The sequence below is a fragment of the Thermobia domestica genome, chromosome 5 (genome assembly GCF_964235325.1).
Source record: "Thermobia domestica chromosome 5, izTheDome1.hap1.1, whole genome shotgun sequence".
Taxonomy (NCBI): domain Eukaryota; kingdom Metazoa; phylum Arthropoda; class Insecta; order Zygentoma; family Lepismatidae; genus Thermobia; species Thermobia domestica.
In genome coordinates, this window is record NC_137458.1 from 173,347,476 (window position 1) to 173,364,546 (window position 17,071).

Here is a 17,071-nt window from a genome sequence, read left to right on the forward strand (position 1 = left end):
CGAAAAACATAACTGCAATTAGTTACTGTATTACCACTTTTCAAATTACAAAAATATATTCAATGTAGCACAAACCATATTGGCTTTGCGTGAGAGAGACACAAATTCGATTCCCGCTGCTGATTCTGACATTTATAACTGAAAAGTCGACAGTGTAAGCAAAATGTTTAGCGTACGGTTCTCCACGTAGAACATCCCTGCTTCGATTCCGGGTAGTGTCATGGCTCCCTGTCCAATATAACTTCCTTCTTAACATATAATCGATATATATGTTATACGTCTTACACAATTTACAGCTACATATAAGTAGCAAAGTCTAATAAGCAAAAGGTTTATCGTACGGTTTTCCACGTAGGAGATCTTGGTTTGATTCCCGGCGTGGATTGTACTGACTTTCTATTCAATATAAGTTTGTTCATACGCAGCATAGTTTATAATATTTATAAGTGAAAACCCCGCAGAGCAAGCAAAAGTTTTAGCGTACGGTTTTCCACATGGGAGAATCTTGGTTCGCTTCCCGGTGCAATGAACAATGTTGATTTTCTGTAGCCTCCATATTACATTATACTATACCTAAGTCAAGTTATAATTACAAATAAGTATACCGAATAATATGGTTTTCAATGCCGGAAAATCCGCAATCAATTCCCGGCTAAAACAAACACTTCCATCCTCTTATACACCCGGCATTTAAAATATGTTTTACGTGTATTTCATTTCCAATGTCACTTCCCATATAAAAATGAACAAGTTTAAAACAAGAAAACTACAATGTTAGTACTTACCAATTTTCCAGTGTGTGGTAGTACTAAACTATTCCCTTCTTCGTAACTTTAACACTTGCTCTTCATAAGTTCTTCTTCGTAAGTGTACGGAGCATGCAAATGAATCGGTATTTATATAACTCTAATAACCTTGAGACCAAAGCTTGAAACTTCCTGAATCTTCTTTCCCCCATTCCAAAGACCAAAATTCCAGAATATTCTCTTCCCTCATTCAAACGAGCAACATCCGCTGCCGTGTTAAATGTCATGAAAATAAATGAAATAAAGAATTAACTTATTATACGTGTATAATCTGCATATTTCATTTCCAAAGGCCTTTTTTATATCCTGCTTGTCAAATTAGAATTTCTTCAAGCAGAAAACATTCATTATATGTGTCATTCTCTTTCTATAAAAAAAAACGTCAGCACGCTTAGTAATTCATAGCTATATATATTAGCGTATTTCTTCTCTGTCATTTACAAGCTAATTAATAGGCGGAGAAAGGTGTATCAATTATTCAAACTGTTGACTACTCGTGCATATAAGTACAACATATCATTAGGAATTGCTACAGTATCAAAATATCGAGACTTATGAATACTTATGAATGGCGAAAACTGTCTAACAAACTACTAAACATGTATTCCATTGAATAGTAAATAGTAAGTAACTTTTAGTTAGTCAAATCTTGAAAATAAATACAAATATTAACAAATGTCTATATCAACTATATAGCTGCATTGTCTTAAATCAGTAACTGTGAAAAATCAATCACATCCTATCTTTTTAGGTCCAAATATTTAAAGACCAACTTAACTACAGGAAAGTAACATTTGATGCCTGTGGGTTCTTTTGCTTGGATTTTACTTTACTAACCGCGGTAAGCATTAAATAGTGTTTTCTTTCAACAAAATTTATCTATCTATTTATATATATATATATACAGATAGATAGATAGGTAGATAGATATACAGTATATTAGTATACCGTACAAACATATATATCATAAATGTGCTATGTATAACTCAAAAATATGGTACTATATATATATAAATTACTGTCAAAAAAGTTCGACTACATTAGTGATTTTTCGGAATTTCCCATATAAGGGGAATTATTACAATACCTTATTTATTGGACTTGTTTTAAAAATGAAGAATGTTGTTGATATAAGAACGCGAAAATTCATGGTCTTGTTAAGATCGAGGAAAAATTACAGAGGAAAGCTGTATTGAGATAAACAGATAATTAATGAACAGACAACTAATGTCACACTTTATTTGATGATTCATGGTTTCAACGACCCTAGTGGCATGTGTATGAACCGTTGTCACTAATTGTTTTTTTATTTCAATGAAAAGGTGTAAACTCGCTATTCAATCGTGTCGTAATATGGGAAAACTGACATGCAATCTTAGTATCGCATAAAGGAGTTGAATAGTTTGAAGAAAATACAAATACTATAAAATGCGAATCTAAGTTAACTAAGAGTCGAAGCGCGTGTTTAAGTAGTTGTTTTAAAAGAAGAGAGTAATTCGCTGCGAAAAATCGCTCAGTGATTGGGTTGTGCACAGTGTCGGACTCTTAAAAGATAGCCACAGTGTGGTGTAAATATTACATAGAAACCACTAATCGTCTAAAGATAGCAGCTTCTCATAAATACAATTTCCCTGGAAAAACGAAAAGAAAACTCTAATATTAAGCCGTACATATTGTAAACCTAATCTACCATCAATACATTGATAAGCATTTAGTTGTTAAAAATATTGCCACGGTTCCAAATATGTGACGTAAGTATGTCTTTACACACAACACACTTATGTAACTGACTTAATCACTTCTCAATACTAAATTAATATTTGCATGCCATTGAAAAATAACAGAAAAATAACGAACTGGGTACCAAAAGTACATGTCATTTTAATGTAGGCCCAAAATGCTTAAGAGCATTTTAGTGATATTGCATTTATTTCTTTATATGCAGGTACAATGTTGAGAAGCCTTTTGGGGTATTGGTGGAATATAATACCTTTTACTGTGAAGGATCGGCGAGATGTTATAAAGTTTTTGTCTGGACGAGGTAAAAAAGGCTGTGGACATTCCTCGGCAGCTGAAGGATGCAAGTGGGGATAGTGGACTTGCATATAATCTCTGAATATTTTTCTGAAATGGGTGCGTAAATATGACGGGAGGGCAGAAATCAACGAATGATTTGTTAATAATTGTTATAATCTCTGAAAACATTGCCCGTATTAAGAACCTTCTAATGGAGGGGAGTCGGTTAAGTGTATTGTACATCTGCAATCTAAGAGGGTTCTCGCATGCTGCTGTGGATGATTTCTAGTTGACCACCTGAATATAAGAAAAATCTGTTTACACTTTGTCCCTAGGCAGTTTGATGAGATGAGAATGTCCTACAAATCAATTGCCAGTGTGTAACCTGATGACACAAAACAATGCACCATTGTTTAACACTGTGATCACTATGCATGAAATGTTTAGTCCCCTTCTCCATCTCGAAATGAAACAGCACTCGAAACAGCGGAAACATCCTCCATTATCCATTCCCTCAAACGAAAAAGTTGTTGTAATGTTCTGGGATGAAAGAAGTTATTTGCAGTTGACCCTGTACCAAAAGGACATACAATCTCTCGTCAGCTGTGTGCAGTCTTTGGAGAAGACATTCTTCTTATATTGCAAGAAAACCGAACACAGCTTGCAAGTCCAGGGTTTCTCTTGTACTGGGACAATGCAAGGTCACAGATATTTTATTTTATTTTAGTTTAGTTTAGCTCCCATTTCAGCCGTGAGGCTATGTGGGACGTGGACCTACAGTGTTTATCGTGGAGTGCTCCCAGCGAAAATTAAAGCCAGGTCTCCCACGCTACGGGTGCGCTAACCACTTTGCTACGAGGGAGCTCAGACCATCACAGAGCTTGAACTTTTACAGCACACGTCGAACCTATCTCACACCCACTTTTTTCCCCAGATATTGCTCAAAATAACTTTTCATTGTTTCCCAAGGTCAAGATCTCCTATTAGGCAGACACTTTTTATCCAGAAGTTCTTTCAGATGTACCTCTATCAGTGTCTCAAACGACCCCCAAAAATGACTTCAAAGATTATTTTTAAATGTGGATGCATAGACTGAAACGATGTGTGGAGGTGGACCGAGATTACGTTGTAAAGTGACTGAAACATTGAACATGACCGGAATTACATAAACGTCACCTACTCTTGGTACGCACCTCATATTCATAAAAGCCGTATGTAAATTATACAATGGATTAAATAGTCAATTGAGAAAATTTATTATTACAGTAAATTATATACTTTACCAAGCAAAGAGCAGCTTACAACATATTAGCTAAACCAAAATCAAACATTGGCTACTTAAATTATCATGGATTATATTTTTTTAAATTAGGAGACTAATCCATCCTACATTTTATTAACTTAAGGGGAACTAATTCATCCCACATAGGGAGGCTGAATTCAAGGCTCATTCTTAACTGATTTTAATCCCAAGTACTATGGATTATGGAAAAAAAAGTCAAAGAAAATATAAAACAGTGTATCAAAATGAACTTTATCGTAAATTTATCGTAAAACTGTAAGCAAAATCCATGGAAGTGCTAGGAGGATAAATCCACTACTTTATTCTTTATTGATTATACTTCTCTTCAAAAGGGAGGATAAGGAAAACTAAAAGAAAACGTACAGCATATTACAGTAAAGTGTACACTATAAGTATTCATCAATGTGAACCTTTCTTAAAACGAAAATTGTCGAGGAGTTTCTCACCTTTTTACTTGTAACATACGTATTTACTTACATGTTAGTTTGGTTCTTTTACATGTTCCAATCTGGCGTTGTCTTCTGTTGCCGTTTTCTCTCTGGTGACACAAAAAAGTACATTTTGCCGCTGATTTCTTCCTTTTTACATTCTTAAGAACTTTCAGAATGAAGACTTCTCGTGAAACTTGAAGTTCATGACCAATTTGAAAATCGTGTATTCTTTTTCCAAACTAATGTCAATTTGCAATAGAACTCATGAATAGACCAATTTCTGGTACTAGCTCGCACACTGTATTCGAGAATCCATCATTGCATTGAACCATTCACCAACTTTAGCAGAATTTGTACGACTACACAAACACGAACTTTCTGTGAAACTTTTCATTTATAAGAAGCAAGAGTGGAATCATCGGTTTTGTAAAATTGAATTACATGGAGAGGATCATAAATATTTCTGAGAGAGGTAGAAATGTATTTTCTTTGTGTTCTAACAATTCCAACAATGTAGAGACGTAGCCAGGATTTCGTAGTAGAGGGGAGGTTCCGCGACATGAAATACTGTGGTTATCACAGCAGGGGTTCGATCATTCTAAACTATTTTATTGAAAACGTATATTGGTTCGTTTAGCCAGATTATAATTTGGGGAAGCATGACATTATCTTAATCAATCTAAACTATTTCACTAGCAACATATATTGGTTTGTTAGCAAAATAAAATGAGGATAGTATTTTAATAAACTATGAAGAAATCTTGAGTAAAAGAATATAACAAAAGTATTGAAAAAGATTTTTCAAAATCTACCTTCCTTCCTCTGCTCATTCAAATATAACAATTTTTCTTTCATTATGACCTCAACTATAATAAAAAGTACATATCCACCATTTCAAAAAGTACATATCCAATAATGTCTTGTACAATATTTTACAATATCTGCGTTCCTTTCTCTGTTGAATGAAATGTGAACAGACCTTTTTTGTTTTTTATTATTTCCTAAACTAATGGTTGTTGCGAAAGACAAGTTAAAGGAGCAGTAAAAAACTGTTTCGGAAATAACATGTTTGATACTACAAAAAAAGCGATGACGAAAAACTATGATAAAAAATGTCCATACTATTATAGAATGGCACTATGTTTTCGAAAGCTTGAAATTTCCCTGACTAGTAGCAGAAATTCTGAGAATTCCGTAACTTTTCTAGAAATTTTAAATTTCATAACTTTTCCAGAATATCCCGGTCATTCGCCACCATGTATAACAATTAACCAAACGCTTGCTGTAGCTTATTTTAAATTTTTAACGCGGATTCTTCTTTTTCTCGCATCTTTTTGCTTCATCCTTAATTATTTTTATTTCCCGACTCCCCGTTGGCTACGTGCGTGCAACGTGATACTACTTTCTTATGGACAGATTTCAATGACATAAAATGCAATGCAATCAATAAAGTGTTTGCCTTTCTAAGGTAGTGATAAGCAAAGAGTAATACAGTGGACCATAAGAACCTTTAAGTTTCAAAGTAATCTCCATCAGCATCCAATATCCTGGTAGTAAACTCGGTGGTCATGGATACAAAGAAGCCGTGAATTGTTACGCAGGAATCTTTCATTTACGAAGGGTCTCCCACGGAGGTGGTTCTCGAAGGAATGAAACAGGGTGGTAATATGTTCACGCACTGTCCAGTGAATATGGTGCATGCCAGTGTATTCCACCCAAGTTGCTGAAGGGTCTCCTGGGTCCTCTTTGCCACATATGGCTTGGCATTGTATGCTGGAACACCACACCCTTGCAATTCACCAATGTTGGCTCCTTCTTTCTCGATACACAATGCACCCTTAGCATCGACTGAGAGTAGAGGTCAGTAGTGATGGTCTAACCATGTGAAAGAAGTTCGTAATTCGCCACTTGTCGAAAACCACCATACCGAGAGTATAACGTTTTGCGAGTGCAGAGGGTCTTGAGATGTGAGGAACAGATCACGTAGTTACAATAAATGTCTGGTACACTTAGGAGTTGTCACAGAAGACCTGTTGGTATACTATTTCACGCCAGTCAGAGAACGAAATAATCATCACTTCTCTGGCAACTTTCGCTTTCATTGGCGTCAGAAAAACAGGTGGTTCCCATATTTAGCTGGCCTGTTAGTTTTCCGGGTCGTAAATTTAATGCCAAGTCTCATTACCTGTAGTGCTGGAATTCAGGTATGCTTCGCCATGCTCCACTACCAGACATTGAAGTTCCCTAGACATTTCCACTCGCACTATCTTCTGTTCAGCGGGGTCAGTAATCTTCGGACAAATATCGCACAAACTCGTCTCACGTTCAAGTGATCACACCGAATCGATAACGCACTGCCATGGGAAAGTGTAACAAATATGCAAGTCTATTATTAATTGTTATTCTTTGATCTTCACGAATAATGATAAAGCTGTATTAATGATGGTTTCATAAACTGTAGTTACATGAAAAACTGGATTGTCTTGTTTTGTTGTTGAAACATGGTTTCCATTAATTTCTTGAAGCATCAAAGTACTGTGGATTGTGATAGAAGATTATCATATGTCTGCTAGGGATGGCCAAACTACTGGATAACGATATCCGGATAAAAAATTATCCGGTATCTATTTTTGAGGAAACAGATAATCTCGGATGACGGATAACGGATAATATCCGGATGACGGATAACGGATAATACCTGGATGACGGATAATATCCGAATGACGGATAATATCCGGATGACAGATAACGAGTGATAACCGGATGACGGATAACGGGTAATATCCGGATAAAGAATAAAATCCGAATTAAGGATAATATTCGGATTACAGATAATACTCGGATAATGGATACCGTAAAGGATAATATCCGGATAAAGGAAAATGTCCGGATGAAGGATAATATTCGGATAACGGTTGATACCCTAATAGCAAATAACGAATTATATCCGAATAATGAATGATATCTAAATTACGGATAACGGAGACATTTGGGTGACGAATAAGAAGATAATTATTGATTATTACTTGAGGGGCATATGTAATTCGGTGGGATATTGAATTATGCAATTATTTGATGGGCGGCGATGTGTAGGTAATGAGCTATAGAATCGTGTACTACCGGCTATTTTGTCTCAAAATGTGGCAGAGCCGGTGTGTGACGTCATACTTCTAAGATGGCCCCTAACGCCCACACCAACGTCTTTTTAGTGTTACACAGGCTAATGTTCTCAATCGATTTTCATGGGAAGTAGCTCATTTTATTTCTTCTGGTTGCTGCATGTGCCTTTTCCATAGATATTTGCCAAATAAATAGTTTCACTACTTCAAACATTAAGAAAACTGGGGTAATGAAACTATTTATTTGTCAAATATTTATTCAATATATATAAATTATAGCCATGGAGAAAAATGAGACACGTATTAAAGCCCATTTGCTAGTTTAGTGGTACTCCCATTGACGTTAGAAAAACTGATTTAATTTTTCCTCAGTTTTGATAGTTTTCTTAATATTTGAAGTAGTGAAACTATTTATTTGGCAAACATCTATGAAAAACGCACATGCAGATACCACAAGAGATAAAATGAACCATTTCTCATGAAAATCGATTAAGAACTTTAGCCTGTGTAGCGCTAAAAAGACATCAATGTCGGTGTTAGCGGCCATCTTTGAGAAAAAACACCCGGTAGTACACGATTCTATAGCTCATTACCTATCCATCGCCACCAATCATATAATTGCTTTATTCAAAGTCCCACAGGCTTCGTTATATTTACGTATGCTCCTGCACTATATCTGGAAGTTAATTATTGGTGTATTGGTGACTATAAAATAATTGCGAGATATCGTTCTTCGGGTTTTTACAATTGGTTATTAAATTCAATTTGTTTGTTACAAGTAATAGAAGATAATGAGTTACAGAATAATATATATATTGTGCTTGTGTGCATTTTAAACATATAAAAGTTGTAGGAAAAAAGGAAGCAAAATATGTATTTAATCACCTGTAAGTGAAAAATGAGATATATCTGTTTACAACTCACTGTTATGGCTTATAGTCTGTACCGTAAAACATTATTAATGAAAGTGAATGATTATGAAACGATTTAATGGATTAAAAGACGAGAAAATTTGAGATTATCCGTGGATACATTGACATCCGTGATACGACAAGCTAACATAGTCTGGTAACCAGAGATCCCTTTTAATAGAATACCACTGAGTCATTTTGTCCCCATTCTTTGAGTTTAAATAATTTCATTATTTCACAACCAAGCCAATTCATTCCCCGACTTTTGCAGTACTTTCGCTTATACATGCTACTTACAGCCTCAATCTGATCACTTTTAAACATTAAATATGCAATACTGTTGCCCACGAGACATAAAATATTTTGTCTAGTCTCGAAAATAAGACGGATGTCGTGACGAAAGTAGAGTTTCAAATTTGAGACGAGACCAAAATTTTCTGTAGTCTCGTGGGCTAAAATAGTTCGTCCAAGTTTTAGGTCTTAAATAATGTTTTATTGTTACACGATTCATAATATAAAAGCTATAAATTCATGAAGTGATTAAACGAACAAAATGAAGAGCATTAATGAACGTTTGAAGATATGCAAGTCACTATACAATATACTGTAATAATAAACATACTTAAATGTTGTTACGTTTGCTCTTATGAGTTCTCGCGCCGCGGAAGGATTTTGATCAATTCTTTATTAAATTAAGAAACCAACACCGCATACATTTTGTACACAAATTACAAAGTTAGAAAAGAAAATTAAGACGAGAAAAAATGTCGAGAATCCAGACGAGACAATAGTTCTATAATGGTTCTCGAAACGAGAAGACGAGAAAATTTTATTTCCTCTCTCGTGTGCAACACCAATTGACAAACATATTGTATATTCGTAAATATGTAATCTAATAATACAAGTCGCGTTATAAAAGGTATTTAAACATACATACATATATACATTATATATATATATATATATATATATATATATATATATATATATATATATATATATATATATATATATATATATATATATATATATATATATATATATTGGTGTTTTCAGTACCAAACCGTGACCTTATTGAGCATGATGTCAAGATGATATATAAGATCGAGTGCTTGTCAAACACAGCTCAGTTGGTGAGAAATGTGATCGAGCCAGTGACCCCACGTAACACAGATAAGCGCTCTACCACTAAGCCACTGCAGATTTCAATAGGTGGTGGGTAGATGAGGAATACAGGTATATAGTAACTCGAAATTATCATTATTATTAGGCCCTATTATTTTATTGTACCCTAACGTGCGTTCCAAATTATATGAGCCTCTACCGGGAATCGAACTGAGATCACTCGCGACGAACCATGTTTGTTCTCCACACATCCGCGAAGGTACTGTACATGTTTAGTTTGTGATATTGGATTGCATATTCTTAAACAATACATACATATGTTTGTATGCTACATCCGAAGAAAAATTTGAAACCTGTTTGACCTTATGAATCAATCCCAGCTGTAATGGGGGTTGTACAAACTACAAATGCAGTTGAAACTCTCCTCTATCCCTTTCCTTACGGGAAAATATTTAGCACCTTGATAATTCCCCACCAAACTTCAACCCAAACAAATGCGGTGCTTGGTTTACAGCTTTTGTATTGAATTGGAGCACTTTAGTGTCATCTGGGAGCGAGAAGCCGTAGCTTTTATCTGGAGTAAATTCTTTTCGTAAATTTTCTTTTCATAAATAAGGACATTTCTGACTCGGTGTGGAACATTTTTGCCGTAGAAAATTGGCCCGCGGTCGCAAGTGAAGGTCCACATAGTCTTTGGTTTGATTTCTAATGGGAATGCATGTATGGAATGTTAACTGTCTGTCTTTGACATATGTGTATTCATGACCCTATCGCGTTCAATGAAACGTAGAGTGGTAAAAAGTGAAATTAGATACAATAATGGTAATTAGAGAAATAAAGTTACTGAGGAATGTTCGGTTAATCAGTTAACTTTTAGAAAGAAGTGATAGAGTTCTCATCTTTGGTGCAGTGGTCCGAGATTCGATTCCCCTGGGGACACTCGATCGAAAAGACGTAATACTTTTCAGGCCAGCCACCCAGAGTGAGTTTTTTCCTGGGTTTTCCTCATTTACACCAGGTAAATACCGGGATGGTTACTAACATACAGAACGCAGATCACTTCCCTCCCTCCCCCGATAGCGTGCTCGTCGAAACATGTGATCTCTAATATGTAACGGGCTTAAGGCCACAGATACGAGTAATGCCGAGAAATATGTATAAATAAATAAATAAAATAAACATTTGTTCCATGAAGTCTCTGGTTCGATTTCACCTCGCGCCAAATAGGCTTTGTTGTGCACAAACACCGTGTTCTTTAGTTTTCCCTGGGTTGCCCGTTTCCTCTCACTTTCTTCATTTCACTGTTATTCATTCTCATCCTTTATCAGGTATACTAAAAAAAAGTGATGAACCAAATAGGATTCTTTAATTTTTTATTGAATTTTGCGTCCTGTTTTTGCTTCGATTCTATATGAGACGGGAATGCAAGATGAACCAGTTGCAATCCCAAACAACAGCACTAATTTTTACCTTCCCAATAATAATAATAATAATAATAATAATAATAATAATAATAATAATAATAATAATAATAATAATAATAATAATAATAATAATAATGTCAGTAACTATGAATTTATTATTGGAGTGACGTTGTACCCTTTCAATTGAGTGATATCAACCATGAGCTGAAGATCTCATTGACAAGCGTTAAGGAAATGACATGCAATATTTCCTCAAAACTAGGTATTTTTAAAGGAACCTTATCGTTAAAACGATTTCATAAAAGTGGATCAATTAATTATCTTCTCTGGGCTGTGACGTTCTGTGGTAGACCTTGGGTCTCTGGTGGTAGTGAGTGACCAGGACAAAAAGCAATAATTTTGGAGAACGTTAGTGAAGAAAAATATTTTATTATATTATTTCCGTCTCCCTTCGCCTAAAGGGCATAATTGAGACATTAAACTAAAAGCTTTCATTTATTTTTTTTTTCTTTTTATATTATTTAACCCTTTCACAGAGGAAGTCGACTTTTGTCGAGAGAACCAAATTTCCTTAACATGCGAATGTCGACTATAGTCGACGTGTTAAAATTTGTTTGTCCGTATCTTGGCTTTGTCGAGAGTAGTCGCCAAAGTTGTACCGTTCATTTTTTTTTTGTGTGTGTGTGTTCTATTGTTTTCGATAAACAATAGAAATCACACAGAAAACCTTTGGCGACTACAATCGACAAAACCGAGATACAGACAAATTTTAACACGTCGACTATAATCGACATTCGCAGGTTAGGGTAATTTTTTTCCGTCGCCTTCCACAGTGAAAGGGTTAAATAAAGAAAAACGAACTTGGGGAAATCAACTCCCTTTTTAATCCTTCACCGATTTCAATCACCACCCAATGATTATGTAAGTACTAGGTTAATAACAATATGGCATACTCAGTAGCGTATTTACGATTTTGTTTCGGAGTGTGGGGGACTTGGCTGACTTTATTCCTGGAATTCTGCAAGATATTTCATTTACTTTAAAATAGTAAACAAAACTTCGGGAGGGCTTAAGTCCGGAAGCCCCCTTAAATACGCCACTGGTCATACCACTCACTCACTCCCTACTATGAAGATGGAGTTTTCTTTCAGTACTTTAAAAGCTTTTATGAAATTAAGCTTTTATGAAAAAGACTTATATGAAATTAAATGAAATCTTTGAGTTTTACATCCCACGATTATGCCGGTTAGGCTAAAAGAGACGGTGATAATGAGTAATGAATGAAATGGTGGAATGAAGAATGTGGGAGGAAACAGGAGAACCCCGAGAAAACCCACGCACACGGTGTTTGTCCACCACAAAGTTCACTTGTCGAGGCTGGGATCGAACCCGGGATCCCAAGCACCAGAGGTGAACGCTCTACCACTGAGCCACCGCGGCCCCACGAAAAAGACTTATATGCTAACAAAACAAAGTTGTCTCCTGTGTCCATTAAGACAAAAGCGCTTCTTCTCTCGGAAATATCACTGAGATGTAAAATGCGATTTCCCAAGAAACCCACCATGCATAGATTTTCATAGTAACACCTATCAACTTTGATATTTATCAGTTCTTTGTTTGTAGATGTATTTTAAAAGCCTGTTTGTTATATTTGAATCATTCAACTTATTTCAAATTTAGTGATTACATCCTAGTCTTGCGATATATTGGGAGTTTGAACTATTAGTTACTACCAAGGTTTGTTGGTACTGCCATGGGAATTTTCCAGAAACTGACTGTTTAAGAAACATGCCGATATGTTCATACATTGTCACTCCAAAACACAAGGAAAATAGAAAAACACCTGCACATTCCACCACTTGTACCCCTTTTATCTGCAGGGTCATTGACCTCTCTAAAACAATAGAATAACATGTCAGGGCAAACTGGTGCTTTCGAAGGTTCCACATCTGTCTCGTTTGTTCTAAATATGAAGTAGTATTGCAAAATACAATACTCACTATGGCGACTCGTGTCAAAACTGGAAATCTAATATCCAATACTTCCAGTTTGAATACAGGGATAAAGATCGAAGTTAAACTTATTCTTAGGAAGGTGAATTCATATCGAAAGACAATTTCTCGCTATTTCTTACGGTACTGTTTTTGGACTATAGAGATCAAGATTTAAAGTGTAAATGGTAGTGGATTTCCACCACTTTCGGTGTGAATTCAGCAATAAAGGCCAATAAGGGCTCTCTACCATTATTGCTCGATGAAAATTAATAGTGAAACTGAAAATAGTAGGAAATTTTCTACGGCATCTCTTAGGACTTTGAATGCACTTCAAATAAATATCCAATACTTTTGTTTTATGAAGAACAATACTGAAACGGAAGTGGTGCATTTTACCACTTCCATTTGTAGTTGGGCAATCTAGATAGAAATGGAATCCATTCTTGAAATTTTGAATAGATTTAAAACAATATAGCTCATTACCATCCTCACTGAAACTTGAAGGTATGATATTGAGCTTGAGGCGCTCGATTTCCAGTGAATATGTGAACATGAGGTTAAGTGGAGGTGAAGTCGGATTTTTGTGGAGTGATATGGAGGGAGAATCAGATTGGTGATGCAAGATCAGGTTAAGTGAACGTGATGGCTAAACGATGTTGTGAGTGTGATCTCGGATTGATGTGTCATGAGCGTGGGGTTGAATGAGATTTGACCACGTTGACGCCCTACAAAGATCTAATCTTTAGAGAAACGTTAATCAGTGCCAAGAAATTTTAGAATGACTAGATCAAGGTCAAAGTCTTCCCTACTACATGGCAAAAACGCCAACACAAGAAATGCTAGCAACTTGTTGCGAAATAAAATTTATCGTTTTATATTCCATGATAATGCTCTGAGGTTACAGAAGACAGTGATGATGAGAATGAATAAAATTCTACAATCAAGAAGGTAGGAGGAAACAAGGAACCCCGAGAACATCCACCCATACAGTATTTGTCCATGAACCAAGGACCCCACGAACGTGAAAGGAGTACTCTACCACTGGTCTATTGTGAATCAAGTTGTTGCTAATATCAAGAGCGAACTAAGGTACTCAAAGACATTCCTGGTAATAAAAGAATTCCTTTTTAAGTGTGTGGTCATAGACATAATTTAGGAACAATTGAGAACTTGAAAAACACCGTACCTTTTATAAGCAATATCAATTAATCCCTTGTAATAGACTGCTAAAATGTATTCAATTAAACTATATTGTATAATTTATTTACAGTATACATTCATACTAAGGAAAATACGTGTTCTTCGGACGAGAAGAGTAGTTTTATGGATAAAGCATATTTCCATATTTCCCTTACGCTACGCATTTGTATCATAAATAGAAAAAAACAGCGTAGCCCAAGTGAAAAGTATGTAGAAAAATGCATTTCAGACTGTGCAGTCATTATTCGTTGCGAAAAATGTAAACGACTTCCCTCCTCTAACATGCGGATTTCAAAGGAAACTGATAAAATCATAGGTCGAGTTACGTACTGTGTATAACTCGTACAAAATTTCGTTTTAAACTCTTCTAACCGTTCCTTACTTTCGCCATTATATATATATATATATATATATATATATATATATATATATATATATATATATATATATATATATATATATATATATATATATATATATATATATATATATATATATATATAAAGTTCCAACGTTTTAGAAAGTGTCCAGTTGCCTTTTTCAGAAACGGAATTTCTAAAAATGATCGGACATCATCAAAAACTATTTAGTAACGCGCTCATATATCGCTGAACGCTCAGAATGTAAAAATTGTTCCCCTCCTCCATCCTCTTAGAAGCTGAATTTTCGAATACTTTTGGACACACGACCACTTATTTTTAATGAGTTTTATATAGTTTCATCTCACTCACACCAGAGGCTCTATTTTTGGTGTACCTTTTTAACTCCCTCTCTCCCTTAGGGTATGTAGTTCATAAAAGTGACAAGATAAGTACCTGGCTAAAGCCTGGCTTTACAAATCCATTTGAAACGATTTGTTCGTTTCCAGACGTGAGACAGAGATCGTCGACATTTTATACTAACTTAATATACCCATTCTTTGCATGGAAGCTGTATTTGGAAGTCAACATATGTGAGAGTATCACCATTCATTTCAGCGACCACGAACAGTATGGATTTGACACTAATATCGGTCATTTTGGGCTATTTTTACATGTTATAGTATCCCCCGACCCCACTGACGCCAGGCCAGAATATAATGGTAGCTGAAATTTGCAGGTCATTGCTAGGAAGTGTCATCGTTGATCTCAGCGACCGCGAAAACCATGGATTTGACACTAATATCGGTCATTTTGGATTACTTTAAATGTCTCCTCATCCCCCCTGGAGACCCCTGGCCCGCAGCCGAATAAGGTGAATTTCCAAGTTAATGCGATCGGTGATTCACCATTGATCTCAACGACCGCGAAAACTATGAACTAACACTAATATCAGTCATTTTCTACTACTTTTACTTGTCCCGGTAAGCGCCCCCTGAGACACCCTGGTTCGAATTTTGACAAAAACGCTTCGTCTTGATCTGGAGCCTGGACTAAGGTACCCGTTACCAAATTTCGGTAACTCTCGGTGCATTCGTCTGGTCCCCAGGCAGCACACAGACAAACACAAAAACAAACTCTATTTATATTAGATTGAGAAATAGTAAAAATTGTCCTTTCTCCCTTAGAAGTGGAATTTTTGAAAATCTTTTTTTTAGTTTAACGGCCCACGATTATGCTTTTAGGCCAAGGGAGGCTGATAATTACAGCAATGAATGACGATAAAACTATTGGTAGAATGACAATATGAAAGGAAACGGAAGCACCTCCATAAAACTCACTTACCCTACGCACCAGAGATAAGTGCTCTAATACTGAGCCACCGTTTCCCCTTTTTCAAACACCTTGGGTATATGCCCACTTATCTTCAATAAAAACTTTAAGTCTCATCTTCCTAATATGAGGGGTCTAATAGGATAATCTTTCTCCAGTTCCTTAAGGGATGCTTCTGGAGGGTAATGAGACCGAACACACCTTTCTAACCCAGATCATAATGGCTCAATGATGTTCAGATCTGGTGATTGTGGGACCCAGGGGAGGTGTGATAGCTCCTGGTCATGCTTCTGAAACCATGATTTCACCGTTTTTGCAGTGTGACAGGGTGCCAAATCATCTTGGTAGATGCCATCACCATCAGAAAAAAATATTTGGGCCATGGGTACAACCTGGTCCCCCAAAATGGCGTCATACGCCTTAACATTCATCATTCTATGCAAGACTATCATGGGACCTGCAGAAAACCACGATATCAGTGCCCATACTATAACAGAACCACCCCCATGCTTTACAGTTAGTAGCAGACAATCTGTATCATAAGGCTGCGACGATGTTCTCCATACGTAAACACGACCGGTTGTTGGAAACAAGGTGAGAGTCAATTCATCGGACCACATCACGTGTTTCCACTGCTCATGAGTCCACACCCTGTGGTCTCTGCACCACTGGATACGCCTCTTCGCATTTACTGCTGTGACCAGGGGTTTGGCGATAGCGGCCCTGTCATGAAGTTTCATTTTATGAAGTTTCCATCGCACTGTTTTCGATTAAATCGGGTTCTGTAGGCCGGAATTGAGTTCAGAAGTAATTTTCATTGCTGTGGTCTAGCTTCTACAATCTGTTTTAATGCCCTCCGGTCCATATCTGACAGGATTGTCTTTCAACCACTGTTGTGCTTTGCTGACGTCGTTTGCCATGAATTGTGTATGCCCTCGTGACATTGAACACAGTGCCTTTCGATACCCCCACAATGTTCGCTACTGTTGCCATTGAAGCTCCAACCAGACGGGCACCAACGATCATGCCTCTTTGGAAGTTTGTCAGATCG

General features: G+C 36.2%; 1 long non-coding RNA gene across 1 annotated transcript in view; it reads left to right on the forward strand.

Moving 5' to 3' along the window:
- Nucleotides 1-17,071, forward strand: part of LOC145684733 (uncharacterized) — a 51,681-nt gene that overhangs the window by 30,365 nt on the left and 4,245 nt on the right. The window contains exon 3 of the long non-coding RNA XR_014131377.1: nucleotides 1,558-1,647. This is a non-coding gene — a long non-coding RNA (uncharacterized LOC145684733). The remainder of the gene's footprint in view (nucleotides 1-1,557; nucleotides 1,648-17,071) is intronic.